This window comes from Sus scrofa, chromosome 6 (genome assembly GCF_000003025.6).
Source record: "Sus scrofa isolate TJ Tabasco breed Duroc chromosome 6, Sscrofa11.1, whole genome shotgun sequence".
NCBI classification, from domain to species: Eukaryota; Metazoa; Chordata; class Mammalia; order Artiodactyla; family Suidae; genus Sus; species Sus scrofa.
The window spans coordinates 28,326,588-28,348,726 of NC_010448.4; the positions used below are offsets into that span (position 1 = coordinate 28,326,588).

General features: G+C 44.4%; 1 protein-coding gene across 3 annotated transcripts in view; it reads right to left on the reverse strand.

Annotated features, from left to right (window-relative positions):
* The window catches only part of GFOD2 (glucose-fructose oxidoreductase domain containing 2), a 54,241-nt gene extending 32,631 nt beyond the window's left edge, over positions 1-21,610 (reverse strand). For 2 of the 3 annotated variants that reach the window (XM_021094103.1, XM_021094104.1), the window contains exon 1: positions 21,396-21,610. The gene's annotated coding sequence lies outside the window, so the exon portion shown is untranslated. Of the gene's footprint in view, positions 1-21,034; positions 21,274-21,395 lie in introns of those variants that run through there. The other variant, XM_021094107.1, reaches the window with a different exon arrangement.

Consider the following 22,139-nt stretch of genomic DNA (forward strand, 5'->3'; position numbering starts at 1 on the left):
ATCTGACCACCAGGAGGCAATCTGAGGATGGAACACAATTTACTGCAGATAGTGACACTGAGATGGTGAATGAGATGTCACCCGTGCCCTTAGGGAACTCCATTTCATCAACAAGACAGGCAGGTAGGCACACTTTTGTTATATGGTATGACAGGCAGAGCAATAGGAACCTGAGTGTGGTACAGAGTAGAGCACCACTAATTACATGGGCCACAGGTGTGTGCAAGCAGGAAAGACTTCCTGGAGATGACGTAACAGGTCTGAGTTGATCAGAGAGACAAGGGGTCATACAGCCTCTCCAACACAGCTAATGACAAGGCCCTCATTACATCGATGGTCACTTCTGTTCTCCTGGGGTCATTCTTTTTTTTTTTCTTCTTTTTTTTTTTTTCTTTTTAGGGCCACATCCGAGGCATATGGAGATTCCCAGGCTAGGGGTCAAATCGGAGCTGCAGCTGTTGGCCTACGCCACAGCCACAGCAATGTGGGATCCGAGCCGCATCTGCGACTTAGACCACAGCATATGGCAATGCCAGATCTTTTAACCCACTGAGCAAGGCCAGGGATCAAACCCGCATTCTCATGGATACTAGTCAAGTACATTATCACTGAGCCACAATGGGAACTGCTCCTGGGGCCATTTTAGTCAAAAAATTGTATTTTACATTGACTTGAGGTCCACTCTTACTTGACTTCCCTCCCACTGGTCTTATTTCGACACTGTGGAACCACCGTGATGTTTCTAATGAAACTCTCATGTTTCCTCTATGTTCCTAGGTTGTGATAGGTTGTTTGCAGACGGCCACAATAATTTCCTTCCTTGTTTTCATGCCATTGGGTCGTCAATACCTGCTACAGTGACTATAAACTTAGCCCTGTCCCTTGCTCTGGCCAGTGGGTCATTGGCAACATGACATGAGGGGTCTGAAAAGTATTTGTGTATTAAGGCTTGCTCTCTTGCTACTCATGGGATCTCTGGGACCGTCACCATGAGAACAAGTCTGTGTCAACCTGATAGATCATGAAAGACATGTGACCAAGTCAGCCCCACTGCCCCAGCTGACAATGAGTCAATTGTCAGTTATATGAGTGAGATCATTTCAGATCAAATCCAGTTCTAGCTGAGCTTATCCAGACCAGAAAAACCACCCAGCTCACCCTAAGAATCATGAGAAATAATGTTAGTTTTAAGCTACTGAGTTGTGAGGTTGGTTGTTATACAGCAAAAGCTAACTGATATACTCCTTTACAGGCCAAATTCTCCTAATTCCCTCAGACTGTCCTAATATTTTCTAACCTGCTGGCCAAGCTCTGGTTTGTCAATATCCCCACGAAATGGGACCACCAGAACAGAACACCATTATTCTGAGCCTACTCTGGCTTTCTTTGCCTTGAACATCACACTCCTATTAAACAACTTACATTCGTTTTAGAATTCAGACAGCCATGTCATCCTGACACATAGTAGGATTTTTCAAATGTCCTAATAAATATTCTATACCTGCAGAGTTAGGTTTTCAATTTTTTTTCTTTTTACAGCCACACCTATAGCATTTGGAAGTTCCTGGGCTAGGGGTCCAATTGGAGCTGCAGCTTCCAGCCTACGCCACAGCCAGGGCAATGCCGGATCTGAGTTGCATCAAAGCTTGCAGCAACACCAGATCCTTAATCCACTGAGTGACGCCAGGGATTGAACCCACATCCTCACAGACACTATGTCGGTGTCTTAACCCTGAGCCACAAAAGGAACTCCTCAAATTTTTAATTGTGGTAAAACACATATAACAGGAATTCCCACAGTGCAGCGTGGGTTAAGGATCCAGCATTGTGGCAGCATGGGTTCACTCCCCAGCCCAGCACAGAGGTTAAGGATCAAGTGTTGCTTTAGCTGTGGCATAGGTCACAGCTGTGGCTCAGATTCGAACCTTCGCTTCACCCAGGAACTTTCATATGCCACAGGCCAAAAAAGAAAAAAAAACACACATAAAATTTGTCATCCTAAACATTTTATGTTATTTCATTTTTATTTTTTGGCTGCCCCGAGGCATCTGGAGTTCCCAGGCCAGGGATCAAATCTAAGCCGCAACTGTGATCTATACTGCAGCTTTGGCAATGCCAGACCCTTTACCCGTTGCACAAGGCCAGGGATTGAACCCAAGCTGCCAGGGAGACAGTGCCAGGTTCTTAACCCACTATGCAGGGCTGGGGATTGAACCTGCATGCCAGCACTGCAATGACACTGTTGATCCCACTGCACCACAAAAAGAACTCCCTAACCATTTAAAAATGTACACTTCATGTACAGTTGCATGTAAATCAATGAAACTAGAAAACACTCTCACACCATGCACAAAAATAAATTCAAATGGCTTAAACACTTAAACATAAGACAAGACACCTTAAAACTCCTAGAAGAGAACACAGGCAAAACAGTCTCTGACAACGATCATACAAATGTTTTCTTAGGTCAGTCTCCCAAGGCAACAGACATACAAACAAAAATAAACCGACAGGACCTAATCAAACTTACAAGTTTTTGCACAGCAAAGCAAACCACTATGAAAAAAAAAAGTAAAGAAAAAAGTAAAGAAAACCTACAGAACGGGAAAAAAAAATAGTTTCAAATGATGCAAACAACAAGGGCTTAACCTCTAAAATATACAACTCAAATAAACAACCCAATCAAAAAAAATGGGCAGGAGTTCCCGTTGTGGCGCAGTGGTTAACGAATCCGACTAGGAACCATGAGGTTGCGGGTTCGGTCCCTGCCCTTGCTCAGTGGGTTAGGGATCTGGCGTTGCCGTGAACTGTGGTGTAGGTTGCAGACGCTGCTCGGATCCCGCGTTGCTGTGGCTCTGGCGTAGGCCGGTGGCTACAGCTCCGATTCGATCCCTAGCCTGGGAACCTCCATATGCCGTGGGAGCGGCCCAAGAAATAGCAACAACAACAACAACAACAACAATAACAACAACAACAAAAAAGACCAAAATAAATAAATAAATAAATAAATAAATAAATAAATAAAAATTAAAAAAAATAAAATAAAAAAAAAAGAAAAAGAAAAAAAAATGGACAGAAGACCTAAATAGACATTCCTCCAAAGAAGACATACGGAGATGGCCAGCAGGCACATGAAAAAATGCTCAATATCACTAATTATTAGAGAAATGCAAATCCAAACTACAATGAGGTGCCGGAGTTCCCGTCATGGCGCAGCGGTTAATGAATCCGACTAGGAACTATGAGGTTGCGGGTTCGATCCCTGGCCTTGCTCAGTGGGTTAAGGATCCAGGATCCGGTGTTGCCGTGAGCTGTGGTATAGGTTGCAGACGAGGCTCGGATCCCACGTTGCTGTGGCTCTGGTGTAGGCCGGTGGCTACAGCTCTGATTCGACCCCTAGCCTGGGAACCTCCATATGCCGCAGGAAGTGGCCCTAGAAAAGGCAAAAAGACAAAAGAAAAAAAAAAAAGCAAATTACAATGAGGTGCCATCTCTCATGGGTTAGAATGGCCATAATTAACAAATCTGCAAATAACAAACACTGGAGGGAGTGTGGAGAAAAGGGAAGCTTCCTACGCTATTGGTGAGAATGTAAATTGGTTGAACCACTATGGAAAACAGCATGGAGGAACCTCAGAAAACTAAACTACCATATGATCCAACAATCCTATGCCTGGGCATGTATGTTGACCAAACTACAATTCAAAAAGATACATATACTCCTATGTTCACAGCAGCACTCTTGACAATGGCCAAGACATAGAAACAATCTAAATGTCCATCAGCAAATGAAAGGATGAAGATGTGGTACATATATATACAATGGACGACTACTCAACCATAAAAAAGAATGAAATAATGCCATTTGCAGCAACATGGATACAACTAGAGATTCTCATACTATGTGAAATAATTAAGAAAGAGAAAGACAAATACCATAACACTTTTATGTGGAATCTAAAATATGGCACAGATGAACCTAACTACAAAACAGAAACAGATTCACAGCCATGGAGAACAGACTTGTGGCTGCCAAGGGGGGGAGGGAGTGGGATGGACTGGGAGTGTGCAGATAGTAGATGAAAATGATTACACTTAAAATGGATAAACAATGAGGTGCCACAAAGAAATATATCCAATCACTTGTGACAGAACATGACAGAATATGAGAAAAAGAATGTATATATATGTATGACTGGGTCACTCTGCTGTACAGCAGAAATTGACACAACATTGTAAATAACTATACTTAAAATGTTTTTTAATACTTAAATGTTTTTTTTTGTTGTTGTTGTTATTGCCATTTCTAGGGCTGCTCCTGCAGCATATGGAGGTTCCCAGGCTAGGGGTCAAATCAGAGCTGCAGCCACCAGCCTAAGTCAGAGCCACAGCAACTCGGGATTAGAGCCACAGCAACTCAGGATCAGAGCCACAGCAACTCAGGATCTGAGCCACAGCAACTCAGGATCTGAGCTGCGTCTGTGACCTACACCACAGCTCATGGCAATGCCGGATCCTTCACCCACTGAGCAAGGCCAGGGATAAAACCCTCAACCTCATGTTTTCTAGTCGGATTCATTAACCACTGAGCCACAACGGGAACTCCTATACTTTAAATTTAAAAAATAAAAATAAAAAAATAAAAATGCGCAGTTCAGTGGCATTAAGTACACTCACATTGTACAATCATCATCACAGTCCATGCACAGAACTCTTTTTACTTTGCAAAACTGAAACTTCAGGAGTTCCCGTCATGGCTCAGTGGTTAACGAATCCGACTAGGAACCATGAAGTTGCAGGTTCGATCCCTGGCCTTGCTCAGTGGGTTAAAGATCCGGCGTTGCCGTGAGCTGTGGTGTAGGTCATTCTTTGCCAAGGCTGGATAATAATCCACTGTATGTACATACCACATTTTGCTTATCCATTCATTTTTCCATGGATACTTGGGTAGCTTTCACATTTTAACCACTGTGAATAATGCTGCAATGAACATTAGCAATTGGTATGGGTGTACAAATTACTTTTTTTTGAACTAAAGTTCAGTACTTTTAGTTTTTCCTCTAATTAATTTCATTTCGTTTAATAGATCTTTTTGGATATTTCTTCACTATCCCTACCAGCTTTGTATCAGTTGCAAATTTGATTAGTAGGCTATGTATTAAATTCAAGCCAATAATAGTTACCATGCTTTTGAGTACATACTATATGTCAAAGTGCTTTAAACACATCATCTTATTTAACTATTAAAATGCTATTTAAGGAGTTCCCGTTGTGGCACAGCGGAAACGAATCTGACTAGGAACCATGAGTTGCAGGTCCGATCCCTGGCCTCGCTCAGTGGGTTAAGGATCCGGCATTGCCCTGAGCTGTAGGTCACAGACTCAGCTCGGATCTGGCATTGCTGTGCCTCTAGTGTACGCCAGCAGCTACAGCTCCAATTAGACCCCTAGCCTGGGAACCTTCACATGCAGTGGGTGTGGCCCTAAAAAGACAAAATACTGGAGTTCCCGTCGGGGCACAGTGGTTAACGAATCCGACTAGGAACCATGAGTTTTCGGGTTCGATCCCTGGCCTTGCTCAGTGGGTTAACAATCCGGCGCTGCCGTGAGCTGTGGTGTAGGTTGCAGACGCAGCTCAGATCCCGTGTTGCTATGGCTCTGGTGTAGGCCGGTGGCTACGGCTCCGATTATACCCCTAGCCTGGGAATCTCCAAATGCTGCGGAAGCGGCCCTAGATAAGGCAAAAAGACAAAAAAAAAAAAAAAGAAAAAAGAAAAAAAAAGACAAAATACTATTTAAGTTATTTAGCTATTAAAATACCCCCAGACAGGTACTATCATAATACTATTATTATTATTCTTATAATTCTTGGTTTTTTTAGGGACATTCCCAGCCTAGGGGTTGAATTGGAGCTGTAGCTGCTGGCTTACACCACAGCCATGGCAACACAGGATCTAAGCTGCATCTGCAACCTACCTCACAGCTCATGCAACACCGGACCCTGAACCCTCCAAGTGAGGCCTGGGATTGAACCTGCATCTTCATGGATACTAGTCGGGTTTGTTACTGCTAAACCACAACGAGAACTCCCCAGCTTGTATGAATCTTAAAAATATTTAATTGAGTGAAAGATACTGGGCACACATACACCAAAAAACTCCTACTCTGGGCCAGGAACTTCCACATGCCATGGGTGCAGCAAAAAAAGAAAAAACAAGTAAATACATTAAAAAAACAAAAAACAAAAAACCAACCTCATACTGTAGGATTCCATCTATTTGAAGTGTAGGAACAGACAAATCTTACGTATTAGTGACAGTAGTTAGAAGGTGGTAGGGATGGTGGCTCAAGGAAGGAAATGACTGGAAAGGGGTACAAGGAAATAAGTGATAATGGAAACGTTCTATGCCTTGGGTTGCATTATGGTTACCTGGGGACACATTTGTCACAACTCATCACATTGAATACCTAAGATATGTGCATTTAATTGCATGTAAATTATACAATTTTTTTTTTCTTTTTAGGGCTGCACTCATGGCACATAGAAGTTCCCAAGCTAGGAGTTGGATCAAAGCTGCAGCTGCCGGCCTATACCACAGCCACAGCAACGCAGGACTGGAGCTGCACCTGCGACCTACACACAGTTCACGGCAACCCCAGATTCTTAACCCACTGAGAGGGGCTGGGGTCAGGGAAACTAGTTGGGTTCTTTACAGCTGAGCCACAACGGGAGCGCCATACACGTCAATTTTGAATCACCATAAGTTGTGTCTGAAGGTACAGAAGAACCTAGTTACACCTTGTAGATTTATGTCTATAATCAAACTAAATGGACATGTGTGATTTTAAAGTTTCATTCCTTTAAAACAAAACAAAGACTTGTAAGCATACTTTTGGTACCAGTACAGGTGGCTCTCTTTATCTGCAGGTTATGCATCCTCAGATTTGACCAATCATGGATTGAAAATATTAAAAAAAGAGAAAAAAGAAAAAAACAGAAGTAGACCATGGACAGGGAGAACAGACTTGGTTTGCTGGGAAGAGAGGGGAGGAAGTGGGATGGATTGGGAGTTTGGGGTTGGTAGATGCAAACTATGACATTTAGAATGGATAAGCATGGGGTCCTACTGTGCAATACAGGGAACTATGTCCAGTCTCTTGGGGGACAACATGATGGAAGATGGCATGAGAAAAAGAATGTATATGTATGTATGACTGGGTCACTATGCTATACAGCAGAGATTGACACAGCACTTCAAATAAATAAACTATATTGTAATAAAAAATTTTAATTTTAAAAAAGAAGTTCCCTGGTGGCTTGAGGGTTAAGGATCTGGTGTCGCCACTGCTGTGGCTCTGGTTACAGCTGTGGCAAGGGCTCCATCCTTGGCCCAGGAACATGCCAAGGAGCAAACAAAACAAAAAATTCTGCATGCCAAAGGAGCAAACAAAACAAAAAAAACACACCAGAATGTTTCAAAAAGCAACACTTCAATTTTCTGCACAGCAGTTAACTATTTGCCTAGCTTCACATTGTATTTACAACAATTTACATAGCATTCACATTGTTTTCGGTACTACAAGTAATCTAGAGATCATTTAAGGTATACGAAAGGATATGTGTATGTTATATGCCATTTTATATAAGGGACTTGAGTATTTGTGGGTTTTGGAATCTGTAGGGGTCCTGGAACCATTCCCACCCTCCAAGCCTGCAGACAGGAAGAGAGACAGTGGCTGAAACCAAGCTAAGCCCAATGATCTAATAAGTCTTGACACTGCTGAGGATCCCTAGCCATCAGCACACTGGGCGGGCTGCTGAGTGCAGGTGTTGGGCAAGTCCTCACACTCACAAAGAACTCATACTAAACACAGGGCTCAAAAAGGAGTTCTCCTGTATCAGTATCCTTATCCCTGGAGGCAAGCAAAGGTAATGGTGGCTGTAAGTGAGAAACGAGGTGTAACAGTTTGTGGTTGTAGCTATACAGGTTGGGCAATAAGGGCTGGCACACTACAAGGGTAGGAAGCCCTAGCTCAGTGCCCACCCGAGACTACACTCCAGAACCAGCCCACACCTGGAGTTCCCCAGCAGAAGCATCTGTAGGGTACTCCAAGAGAGACTTTGCCGCAGGCCTCTCAGACACATTCCAAAGGGCCAGGGTCAAGCGGCTTGTCTGGGAATTAGATTTTCCTGTGGATGCATTTATTTTCAGTAATTGTATCTTAATATAAAACATGCTAAAATAAAGTACTGTATGTAGTTAGAAATAGGTTTATTTTCCCACTGTTGGTTTCATCCTACCACCCCTGCCAGAACGCATGCTCCTTGAGGAAAGGGAATTTTTTTGTCTATTTTGTTCAATGCTGTACCCTCAAGTTCCTAAAACAAGGCTTGATATATAGTAGGTGCTCCATAAACACTTGTTGAGAAGATGAAAGATTGCAGACCTTGCTTCTGCATGGTCAATTAATCAGTAAACCAAGACATACCTCATACTGAATTCATCAAAACTGTACACAAATCTGTACGGTCTTGGGATGTGTTCTCAAATGTAATAAAGACAGTACTTGTGTTGCTAACGAAATAGTTTGTGGGAGAATCTGGTTTAATGATTTAGGAAAGAAAGCACTGTATAATAACAGAATAGCTCTGCCTGCCAACTGGAATTAGGTAAATGAGCTGATGCTCTCAATCTTAAACTACAACTTGACCTGCCAAGAGGGAGAGGGTACCCTCACAGAACTATCTCTTCAACTGATAGGGATGGAGTAGGCACAGGTTGTTGTAGAAGTCCCAAAAGGGATCAAAGATAAAGAGGGAAACCTGGGGGATACTGGGAGACCACTGTAAATTCAAGAAAGCCATCAGAACCAGGCAGGCTTGCTAGACTAGTGGAGGTAAGAGAATTGCCTCAGGTCACTGGGTGGGGGAGTGGGATGAGGCCTGCATTCAGATTCAGACCAAGGGCAAGAGTTTGAAGACCACCCTGCAGCTGATATGAATACACAGTTTACCAGATAGTAAGGAGCTACTACTCCCAGAAAGGAAGAGGCTGGCCTTTCTAACCCCTACTCCCCTTGAATGATAAAACTGTGGCCCACCAGATGCTCAGGCAGAGCTTCCTTGCCTGCCCACTTGCATCTCTCATAAGCATCCTATCCTAATAAATCTGTTTCTGGCCTATCACTTTGTCTCTTGCTGAATTCCTTCTGCAAGATTCAGGCATAAAGAACCTGAACCTTGGGAGTTCCCGTCGTGGCGCAGTGGTTAACGAATCTGACTAGGAACCATGAGGTTGCGGGTTCGGTCCCTGCCCTTGCTCAGTGGGTTAATGATCCGGCGTTGCCGTGAGCTGTGGTGTAGGTTGCAGACTCGGCTCGGATCCCGCGTTGCTGTGGCTCTGGTGTAGGCCGGTGGCTACAGCTCCGATTCAACCCCTAGCCTGGGAACCTCCATATGCCGCAGGAGCGGCCCAAGAAATAGCAACAACAACAACAACAACAACAACAAAAAAAGACAAAAAAGACCAAAGAAAAAAAAAAAAGAACCTGAACCTTAAAGAGTCCAGACACAGGGTGAGCAATTCTAATTTAAAACCGTGGGTTCAAGTCCCAATCTGGTTTTGGCTGGGTTCAAGTTCTGGCACATGGGTTGAAGTCCCAATCTGCGTTCTGGCAAGGTTCAGGCTGTTAGTGCTGCCACTTTCACAACTACTACCCCTCCTCCACATGACATGACTCATGCTTATCAGTCAGCTCAGTCCCCTTTGTAGTCAAGTTTCCTCCCTCTAACAGGACATCGAGCCTCACAGGACCACAATGACCCAGCACTTAGGAGCTATGTTCAGTCAAATGCCAACAGACAAAAGTGAAGGGAAAGCAAGTGATAGTAGACTCAAACAAGTGATAGTAATTCAAACCTAATTTTTTTTTGTCTTGGGGTCCAACTGGAGCTGCAGCCGCCAGCCTACACCACAGCCACAGCAACAAGAAATCTGAGCTGCTCCTGCAACCTACACCACAGCTCAGAAATGCCAAATCCTTAACCCAGTGAGAGAGGCCAGGGATCGAACCTGTGTCCTTATGGATACGAGTCAGATTCATTAACTGATGAGCCATGACAGAAACTCCAAACCTGACCAGTTCTTAAGGAACCACTCTGGGAATTTCCCTGGTGGCCCAGCGGGTTAAGGATCCAGCGTTGTTCACTACTGTGACTAGGGCTCAATTCCTGGCCTGGGTACTTTGGCATGCCACAGGTGCAGCCAAAAACAAACAAAAAAATTCAAAACACACTCTGGCTGCAGAGAAGCATTCCTGCCTCCACAGCCAGTCCATCACTACGTTCCATCCACCAGACACCCTAACACCCCTTGAATTCATACACTGTTCTGGTTCCCTGAACATACATCCTACCGTTTTCTGGGTCCTAACCATTTCCTTCCCCAGCCTCTACCTGGCCCTAGGATGAAGCCCAAATTCCCTGATGAGCTCTCCCCAAGTGTGGGTTGGACCCTTCCCCACCTCTCTCCCCTTTACATTGCACTTAGCATGCTAGCAGCTACCAAATCTCACTCCTTCAGTCCTGCTCTGCAATTCTGGCCCAGACTGTTTGCTCTGCCTGGAACAGTCTTTTCTTTTTCTTATTTCCTCAGCCTAACTCCTTGTCAAGTCTATTGGGTCTCCACTTAAACACTACTTCTTCAGAGAGGCTGTGCCTGAGCTTCAGCTTTCACAGTGCCTGTCACACTTCACTGGGATCTATCATGATATCAAGAAGTTGCTTATTACACACACTGCTGGCACCAGGACAGAGCAGTGTCTGACACTGAGTAGGTGCTAAGTAATGACTGAAGAATGAGCATACGAATGAGTAAGTGGGAGAATGGATGAATTAAGAAGTCAGGCCAAAGCCTGTGTGGCAGTTCCACTGACTAGAAGGCAATAACTTTTCCTGTGCAAGCTCTTCTTTTTCTTCCTATTTTAACTGTTTTTCTTTCTTTCCTTTTTTTTTTTTTTTTTTTGGTCTTTTTCATGGCTGCTCCCAAAGCATAAGGAGGTTCCCAGGCTAGGGGTCAAATGAGAGTAGTAACTCCTGGCCTATGCCAAAGCCAAAGCAACACAGGATCTGAGCTGCATCTGGGACCTACACTACAGATCACAGCAATGCCGGATCCTTAACCCACTGATTGAGGCCAGTTTCAAACCTGTGTCCTCATGAATGCTAGTCAGATTCGTTTCTGCTGAGCCATAATGGGAACTCTCTTCCTATTTTAAGTAAAATATGTTTTAAATCCTTAGAGCATAAGCTTCTTTGAATGATGCTCCAGAATTGATATGTGGAACATCACCCTAGGAGGGGGGTGCCACGACGTAACATCCATCTAGCAGCAAAGGGATCTATGACATAAGAGTATGATTTTTTTTTGAATGGCCCCACCTGTGGCATATGTAGGTTCCCAGGCTAGGGATCAAATCAGAGCTACAGCTGCTGGCCTATACCACAGCCACAGCAACTCTGGATCTGAGCCACGTCTGCGACCTACACCACAGGTTATAGCAAAGCCAGATCCCTGACCCACTGAGCGGGGCCAGGGATCAAACCTGTGTCCTCACGGATACTCGTCAGGTTCGTTTCTACTGTGCCACAACAGAAGCTCCAGAGCACAATTCTTGAGCATGGTAAAGGAGATAAAATGTGAAGGTCAATTTGAAGTCTAATCCTCATTTTGCAAAACTCAGGAAACTTGCGGAAATAAGTAGCCTTCCATGTGGCCTTCAACATCAGTCATGCACCAAGAATTAATCAGGAAGGCGTGTCTGACTGTCCTCAGCCCTTCTTTGGGCTTTCTAACACCTGGAATGGAACCACTGCGGTATACAGGCTGTCATCACCTGGAGCACAGAGGTGGACCCAAAGAGGAAAGACAACCACACCTCACCATAGGAGCCTGAGCAGGAGCCGGGGGAAGTATACAGCTTGAGGTCTTAACTGCATGTTGGTAGCAGAGGGACTACCCACAGCACAGTTGCAGCTCCTCATGAACCAACTTGCACTCACAGTCTGGAAGGATAACACAATGCTTTCTGCAGGGCTGCTTTCAGAAAGACACTACACTTGACCTACACTTACATTTCCACTGAAAAATAAAAGCCAAACTAAACAGGTATTGAGTTTTACAAATGAGTTGTGACAAATTCTTTGGCCCCTGGGTTTCAAAGACCCAGAGGCTCAGAGTTTCTGTGTGATTCCAGGGGTTAAGGACCCCAAGTTTTCATTGCTATGACTCAGGTTCGATCCCTGGCCCAGGAACTTCTGCATGCCTCAGGTGCAGCCAAAAATTAAAATTAAAAACAAAACAAGGAGTTCCTGTTGTGACTCAGCAGTAATGAACCCAACTAGGATCCAGGAGGATGCGGGTTCGATCCTTAGCCTCACTCACTGGGTGAAGGATCCCACCTTGCTGTGGCTGTGGCGTAGGCCAGCAGCTATAGCTCCAATCTGACCCCTAGCTGGGAACTTCCATATGCTGAGGGTGTGGCTGTAAAAAGACAGACAAACAAACAACAAAAAAACAAAGATCCAGAGGCTCTTTGGGGAAGGTTTTATTCTCCTATGATTTGTTGTTTAAGTGTCTTACAGTGACTCAATGACATAGAAATTGCTGCCTTCTCCTTGACAGCAAAAACACAAATAGGACAAAGGAAAGAAATGCTATTCCCTGGTCCCTACAAGCTGACATGCAGGTAAACTGTTAGCCAGCCACCACAGAAGGAGAGAGCATACCCTCCCTAGCCAAAGATGCCAGTTCCCCATCTCCCCGCCCCCTTCCACACAGTGTCCTAAGAAGGACACTAATGAAAAGCCTAATGACCTGTCTAATGAGGCATAACTACCCAATATACAAAGGGTCAACTAAATCAGGTCATAAAGGAAGAGTAAATTTAAAACCCACAGAGGTATCTGGATCACTATTAGTTCTAAAAGTTAGTTTCAGCTGATGATTAAAGTAGGAAAAGTTACTTATCTACCAGGTACATTAACTGTTTACAGTTTTTGAAAGTCAGGCAATGACAAGATTATTTTTTTCTAAGATTGCCTTAAGAGTGAGTTTTAGATGGACATCAACCTGAAAATTCCATCCTCACATTCTTAACTGGTTCCATTTCTAAGTGTCTACTGGGAATCCCACCTGAGCCACCTACCAGCTTCTCCCAACCCAAATTCATCCTTCCTCTCCTCCTCCTGTGCTCCCTTCACCCCATTCAATGGCATAATATCCAGTCACCAAAGTCCTTTCCCCATTTATTCTCTAACATTCGTAAGGGCAACAGTGAGTCAGCCATTATGCCAGAAGCTGGTGCTCAGAGCAGTGATCCAGACAGGTCAGGTCCCTGGAGCTTAGTTTCCATTTCTTGCCACACCCATAGCTGAATACCAAGCACTGATTTGACACAGGAACACAATGAGCGGCAGGCTGTGATAAAGCTGCCTTTGCCTTTATTTATTTATTTATTTATTTTTAATTTTTGGCCGCACCCACAGCATATGGAAGTTCCCAGGCCAGAGAGTCAATGTGATCTGCAGCTGTGACCTATGCTGCAACTGCAACAATGCCAGACCTTTTAACCCACTGTGCCAGGCTGGGAATTGAACTCAAATCTCCACAATGACCCAAGCCGCTGCAGTTGGATTCTCTTTTTTTTTCCTCTTCTTCTTAGGGCTACACCCACAGCATGTGGAAGTTCTCAGGCTAGGGGTCAAATCAGAGCTGAAGCTACCAGCTTAGGCCACAGCCACAGCAACATAAGATCCGAGCCGTGTCTTGGACCTATACCACCACTCACCGCAAGGCCCGACACTTAACCCACTGAGTGAGCCCAGGGATCAAACCTGCATCCTCATGGACACTGGTCTGGTTTGTTACTGCTGAGCCACAATGGGAACATCTGCAATCGGATTCTTAACCCACTGCACCACAGCAGGAACTCCTGCCTTTGCCTTTAAATCACTGAGGTAAAGCACACTTGGCTGAGGTATGTAACTAACCATAGAGAGAGGTGTACTATGTACTTTGGTTTTACCTGTGGTCCCAAGAAGAAGAGATGAGTTTTTAATTATAACGAGAAAATATTTTTCAATGTGCAAACCTAATTTACTAAAGTTTTGTGTTTTCCACCTTCCATATGGATACAAGTATTCTGTTGCCATGAAAACAGCTATTTCTACAGTAGCAAGAGACACTTTGGAGAGTCACCTGTCTTCCTTTTGATCTCAGGTGTAGGACAATCTGAGGGCAACCCCAGAGCACAGCAACCCTGACTGGTGTTCTCTAACTTTGTTACATGGCCTCTGGTCACCAAGAAGGTTAAGCGGTTCACCAGTGACTGGAAATGCCTGGCGCCCTTCACAAACATCTCCTACTTGTGTGCAGAAAACTGCTAACCAACTAGGCCCAGATCATGCTCAGCTGTGATTTAATAATCTTCTAGCTGTTAAATGTAAGGGGTAAAATAATCTCATTTCAGGACAGTCTTCACCATACCACCCTCTTTTTCCTGTTTTCCTTTTGGTTATTGTGTAATGAAGGAGGCTGGTTATAAAATATAGTATGTCTATGGGAGATGCTTACCTGAAAATAGCCATTCATTTTAGTTTTTTTGTTTGTTTTTTGTTTTTATGGCGGCACCTGTGGTATATGGAGGTTCCCAGGCCAGGGGTCCAATTGGAGCTGTAGCCACCTGCCTACGCCACAGCCACAGCAACGCAGGATCCGAGCTGCGTCTTCGACCTACACCACAGCACATGGCAACACCAGATCCTTAACCCACTGAGCAAGGCCAGGGATTGAACCTGCAACCTTATGGTTCCTAGTCAGATTCATTTCCACTGCGCCATAATGGGAACTCCCATTTTAGTATTTTCTGATTATTGTTCAAATGATGCTCAATGTCTTGTTTCACTATTGAGACTCTAAGCTCTTTCAGGACTAAGATTGTGTATTAAGGAAATAACAGGTCTCTAAAACTTAACACTTCAAGGTATTTTGGTGACATTCCTATAAAAATTTAGAAATACAAAGGCGTTTAAATGTTCTCTGGACTGCAATCTTAGCAAATCAGGGATATTACGCAGTGAAGGAAGCAAAAATAAAAATAATAATTTTAAAAGAATAAACACCACATCAGAAGCAAGACCTGGGCTGGGGGAACCAAACAGCCATTTGAGCACAATGATCTAGTTTTGAAAATAAGATCAGATAAGAAATGCTATGTCCAATCGCCCCCCCCCACCTCCACCCCCCCACTTCAAAAAATAAGCTAACTGCGCTTGCCTAGTGGCTCAGCAGGTTAAACATCCTGCGTTGTCACTGCTGTGGCACGGGTTTGATTCCTGGCCCCTATGTCCCCTTAGGCCCTGGCACAGGAATATGGATGCAATGGCTGAAAAGTAACAGGAAGTACCACTGATCTCTCTACCATCCCCCATCTCTCTGACAATGAGAGGATGCTTGGATGACAAATAACACATCTCACAGGGCCACTCCCAGAAAGGCCGCCTCAGAGACAACCATTTCCTAGCAGGAACCACCACTGAGCAGCAGAAACCATTAACCACGTAGAACATCCTGTAATGCTTTGGGATGCTGTGATAGAGTACCTAACAGTCAAAACTATTCCTCAACAAGCACCAAAAGCAAGAGCAGCATAAGATCTGTACAGTCACCTTTCAAATATATACATGTAAACTCATTATTATAGGTAACTGAATTACAGTTTGGTGTACAAAATCTGAGATAGGAAACATCAATGCTGCCCCGTCCCGGTCACCATTCTTCCTCCACCACTTTCACTACAGTCATAGAGCTAGAAGGGGTGAATGCCCAAGAGAGAAAACAAGCTCAGTATCACTTTTTTTTTTTTTTTTTTTGTCTTTTTAGGGCCGCACTCGCGGCATATGGACGTTCCCAGGCTAGGGGTCAAATCCCAGCTGTAGCTGCTGGCCTACACCACAGCCACAGCAACTCAGGATCTAAGCAGTGTCTACGATCTACACCACAGCTCATGGCAACACCAGGTCCTGAACCCACTGAGTGAGGCCAGGGATCAAACCTGAAACCTGGATACTAGTCAGGTTCACTATCACTGAGCCACGACGAGAACTCCCTCAGTATCTTTCCCTATACAGTTGAGAAATTTTTTTTTTTTTTTGACCGTGACATGTGTAAGTTCCTGGGCCAGGGATTAGAACCAAGCCACAGCAGCAACCCGAGCCATTGCAGTGACAATGCCAAATCCTTAACCTGTTGCGCCACAAGGGAACACCATATTGAGAAACTTTTAGGAGGTTTTTTTTTTTTTTTAAATCTTTACTCATTATAGAAAATTACTGTGTTCTTATTTATTTATTTTGGTCCTTTTAGGGCCACACTCACAGCATATGGAGATTACCAGGCTAGGGGTCAAATCGGAGCTGTAGTCGCTGGCCTACGCCACAGTCACAGCAACGCCAGATCCTTAACCCAGAGTAAGGCCAGTAACCTCCGTCCTCAGGGTTACTAGTCAGATTTGTTTCTGCTGAGCCACGACAGGAACCCCTACTGTGTGCTCTTCTTAGTTATGTTCCTTTTTGCTAAGTTTTTATATTTGTTTGATGTACTTGTGATCAAACTGTGTTCACAACTTTGTGTCCTAATTTTCTCACTTACAATTTTGACATAAGTACTTATGTTATCAGACAGCTTTTAAGGGCTAGGTGGTATTTTACTGACTATATGAACCAGCTTTTCCTTTCTCTAGTGTTAGACATTTATATTATTTTCAAATTGTTTTCTGTTATAAATTCTACAGGTTAAGAAATCATGGTCCAGAAATTACATGATTTGCCTAATGTTGTTATTCTAAGCAAAATATAACTGTAGAAGTAAATAATAAAGATTTTGAGTTGTAAAATGACATGGTAAATCTTCAAGCCAAGTAGCAGTGTTTCCAGTTCTATTTTAGGGTTATCTATTCTCATGAGAAACTGAGAGCTGACAGTTTGAGAGGAGCACAGTTGTCCCAGGCCAGAACGGAAGTCTGTGCTCAGCACTTAGCTCTCATCCCTCAAAGCCTTCATTTCTAATCTTTCTCAGCAGAAGACCAATGGGAACCCTTACAGAAGAAGCTTCTGGGAATTGCTCTGAGAGGTGGGAGGGAGAGCGAGCTAATACCACAGCAATTCCTGGTGATCCTGGGTCCCAAAAAGCGTGGCATTTTGTTACTGGCAACCTTGAAAACTGACAATACCTAGGACAAAGGCATTACTTGCAACTCCTTTCTAAGAGCAGGAACTAAAGAACAAGTGTTAAGGACAGGGTTTGAGTATATTTAAGTAATGCAGGAATATACACATCTCTTCTTTTTTTTTTAGGGTCGGCCGCACCTGCCACATGTGGCAGTTTCCATGCCAGGAGTTGAATTGGAGCTGCAGCTGCCAGCTTATACCACAGCTTGCAGCAATGGCAATGCCAGATCCTTAACCCACTGAGTGAGGCCAGGGATCGAGCCTGTATCCTCGTGGACACTAGTTGGGTTCTTAACCTGCTAGGCCACAAAGGGAACTCCCATCTCTTCCTTCCTAATGTTTAATCCAAGTGTTCATTCCCATTATCAAGAAATAGAAATATTTACTCCATTTCTCATTTCCTTTGTTTGGGTTTAAAGGGATGGTACTTTAATGAGCTCATTCCTGACCTAATGGCTATTTCATAAGTGAATGTTAGTGTGCTGGGAAGTCTTACTGTTTCCATGTGTTGTTGTTTTGTTTTAGTTTTATTTTTTATTTTTTTGGCCATGCCTGTGGCATGTGGAAGTTCCTGGACCAGGAATTGAACCCGCACTACAGAAGTGAATCAAGCCACTGCAGTGACAACACCAGATCCTTAAGCCACTGCACCACAAGAGAACTCTTATGTTTTTCACTATCTTTTATCATTCTGATTTTCGTGAGCCCAAGCTTATTTCGATTATCTTTCATTCCCCACTTTTTAAAAAACCTGACATCTAAATTTTCAAGTAATTTGGACTGTGAGGCTCCCTTGAGGTTTAATAATACAAAGGTGCTTTTTTTTGTATGTAAGAAAAATAATGTCCTATTACTATACCGTATACAAATTCTCAAAAGCAGCAAAATCTCCAACATTTTTCTAGACACTATGCAATTCCAATAGTGGATTTATCCTAAAACTGAATCTCCTATTGTAAATGCACATGAGTGACTTGTTAAGCATCAAAAGGTCTCTTCTCCTGCTTCCAAGTTACTGCTCTCCCATTCCCGTGTTTTCTTTCTTTCTTTCTTTCTTTCTTTCTTTCTTTCTTTCTTTCTTTCTCTTTCTTTCTTTCTTTCGTTCCTTCCTTCCTTCCTTCCTTCTTTCTTTCTCTTTTATTACTTAATGAATTTATCACATGCATTCCTGTGTTTTCTGAACACCAACTCTGTATTTACAACTTCCCAGGTCAGACTGCATTGTGTCCCTACCTCATTTCCCCCCTTATTGTATAACTAGAAAATCAGTTCAGTGAAAGTAAATCCTGTTGGCATTACTGGTTTATCTGGTAAGTTGGCCTATTAAACACTGTTGATTACTTTATTATAGACCAGATCTGATAACTGCCCTCAGCTACCCCAGAAAACAGAATGGATGCTGATTATTTGTCAAAGATTTCATTGCCATAGCAACGAAGAAACACTCTGAGAATGTGTATGCTCATCTTTCTCCTTTGAAAACAAACATCTTTCTGATTATAGGAGTTAAAATAATGCACACAAATCCATGGGGGCACACTTAACCACATTTAAGGAGTATCTTTTCCAAATGCTCATTCAAGGAGGTATTTACACTGACACTGAAAGCACCCTCCCACCTCTATCCAGCTCCACACAGGGTAATTGCTCCCTTCAGTCTACTTTGATTTTGGCCTCCTGTCTGTCTTCTACCTGGGCCAAGACTAAAACAATGAGGGTTTCGGACTTCCCATCGTGGCACAGTGGTTAACGAACCCGACTAGAGACCATGAGGTTGCTGGTTCGATCCCTGGCCTTGCTCAGTGGGTTAAGGATCCGGCGTTGCGTGAGCTCTGGTATAGGTTGCAGACGCGGCTCGGATCCCGAGTTGCTGTGGCTCTGGTGTAGGCCAGCAGCTACAGCTCCGATTAGACCCCTAGCCTAGGAACCTCCATATGCCTCGGGTGCAGCCCTAGAAAAGACAAACAACAACAGCAACAACAACATATAAAGTAATGAGGGTTTCTACACAGAATACAATGATTTTCATAAAGCTTTTCTGATAGGATTTGGTTAACAGTGCCAATGTTCCCCACAGATACACCCTTCTGATAATACCTCATTATCTCTTAAAGCATTCATACAAGTATTTCCAGAGATGGAAGAAAAGTCAATAGAAGGCACAGCTGTAATATCCATAGTTAGGGTCCAGCATTGATTTACGAAAAAAGGAAGAACAAAGCTTTCTTCCTTAAACTAATTTGACCTATTAACATCATCATACTTTCAATGCATCTCCTTTTATAACTGACAGGGAAAAAAACCCCCACCCTGTTGCAAAGTCAGATACACAGTGAAAATTAGGGTTTTTTTTGGGGGGGGGTTGTCTTTTTTAAGGCTGCACCCGTGGCCTATGGAAGTTCCCAAGCTAGGGGTTGAACCAGAGATGCAGCTGCTGGCCTATGCCAGAGCCACGGCAACGCCAGATCGCAGCTACACCTGTGACCTACACCATAGCTCGTGGTAATGCCGGACCCTTAACCCAGTGAGTGAGGCCAGGGATCGAACCCACGTCCTCATGGATTCTTAACCTGCTGACCCACAACAGGAACTGCATGAAAATTAGTTTTATCAAGCTATCAGCAAATTGACTTTGCTGATTAGATTCAGGTACCATCTTTTAAAAATCACATACTTCTTTCCCCCATATGACAAATCTTTGTCTTGTGAGGGGTATTTTATTCTCCATTGCTAATCTTAGTACTAGCTGGTTCTAGTATTACTATAGAAATCACATATTTGAATTTTTCTAGCAAATAAAAATAACAGATCAGATCCAAACCAATCACTTCACAGAAAAAGTAGACCAGGTGGTAAGAGAAAGCCTCTCACCACAGAATCTTTGCTGTGAAATGGGGGGAGGGGGGTCCACCAATAGAACTGTCTGCTGAAAATTTTCACCTCGTGGTCCAGATAGATTCTCTAAACTCCTAGTCCAAAAGCAGTAACTATTTTACATTTTCCGTAAACTCTTGTTCCCTGGTGTGGCTTTTCAGAAGGAAATAAGTTTCCTTCTAAAACAAGAATATACCTAGATTCCCTGACTACCATCTTCTTCGTATCTCTTTGTATCAAAATAATGCATTAGGTGTCTTTTCTAATTTAAACAGCTGTTCCCTTCAACTGAAGGGTCACAGAATCAGGGCTTTTCTCAGACTTCTGTGCCCTGAAGCTTACAAAGGTCCTCTGTGCCCTGCCCCACCAGATTCTGGATATTCAAAGGCCACCGACTTCCTTCCTCATGTATCCTTCCCTCAGCATGACCCTATGGGTACAATGACTATAAATAAGGATTATAACCTTTCTTGGTGTCAATCCAAGGCAGCCTTAAACTTTTCTGTTCCGGTCTTGTGCTTTAGATTCTTCCCTAAACTCTCACACAACTTTTCACAAGTCCTGATGTCCTGGACCCTTCTAAGTTCCTCACCATTCGTGTGATAATACCTTGAGAGGAATACCTCACCTCACCTTTTGTCTCCACAGCCATCTGCTTCCTACCTGAGCTTCAAAGGTAGCCAGGCCCAGGGAGATCTGGCCAGCGGACACTCGGGGACTGGAAGAACCATCTGCACCTTTCAGAGTGTCGTTTCTCCCATCTGCCACCTGAACACTTTCCGTAAATAATGACTGATCTCCCACAAAGTACCAGCTCACTGGGAAAGACGAGGGACCAGTTACCCCACGAGTTCTTTGTCTCAAGTTCCCATACCTCACATCCTTATCCACGAAGCGTTGGTCCTCACACAGGTAGGGGGTCTGCTCCGCACAGGGCGGTGGAGCCTAGGTTTTCGCGTCCAGTAAAGGGATGGGTTATGGCCAAGGTCCTTCCAGGAACCCAAATTCTACAATTCTACGACCAAACTTGCAGGTCATATTTCCGAGGTGGGACGACGAAATCTGGGGCGACCCCCGAGCCTGCGCTGACAGTTAGAACGGCCCCCTCCCACCCCAGCTTAGCTCATCCCCTCCTCCGACCTCGGGCGCCGGTCCGTGGAGGAGGCCCGGCCGGCGCCCGCTTGCCTCCGCGCCATGCCCGTCATCCTTACCCGCCCTCACGGGCCGCCTCTCACCTGGCACGCTGGCATCCCCCGCCCAGGGCTACACCGGAGACCACGGGTCCGGACAGGTCTCAGCGGCCACCCGCCTTCCGTAAGGGAGGCAGGGGCGGACGCACCAGCCCCGAAAACTAGCTCGCAGCCACCGGGAACGCGCCGCCCGGTTTCTAAGGAACCGGGGTCTTTGGAAAAGGAGGGGGGGGACGGCGGGAGGTCTGCGCATGCTCCCTGACGGTAGTGGACCAGCGCTGGGAGGGGCCGGAGCCGGGAGCTGCGCATGCTCGCTGATCGGGGGCGGAGGTTAAGCAGTCTGGCTAGAAGCCCTGGTCATTCATTTCCGGCGGTGGAGGCGAGGAGCGAGCGGTTTTCCAACTTAGGCTGTAGGTCGAAACTGGCACAGATCTGATCCCTAGCCTAGAAACTCCGTATGCAATGGGGTGGCCTTGATTGTGGGCCTTGATTTTCCCAGAATGAAGGAAGGTCTCCTGCTGAATAACAATTTATCTTTGCAGAAAGGCAGTTCTCTCAAACTTGCCGGACTTCCTGGCTTTCTGATTCTAATGACTCGTTTTTCCGTGCTTGGGCTCCCTTTCTGGATGTTTTTTGGTTGTTCCTTAACAATGTCAAGTGTTTTTCAAGACTGTAACTTCGGTCTCTCTGATCTCTTTACCGAACCCAAGTATATATACCACTTTGTAACGAGACTACCGTTTCACCAGACTGTCCGATATAAGAATGAAACGAACCTGTAAACCTTGG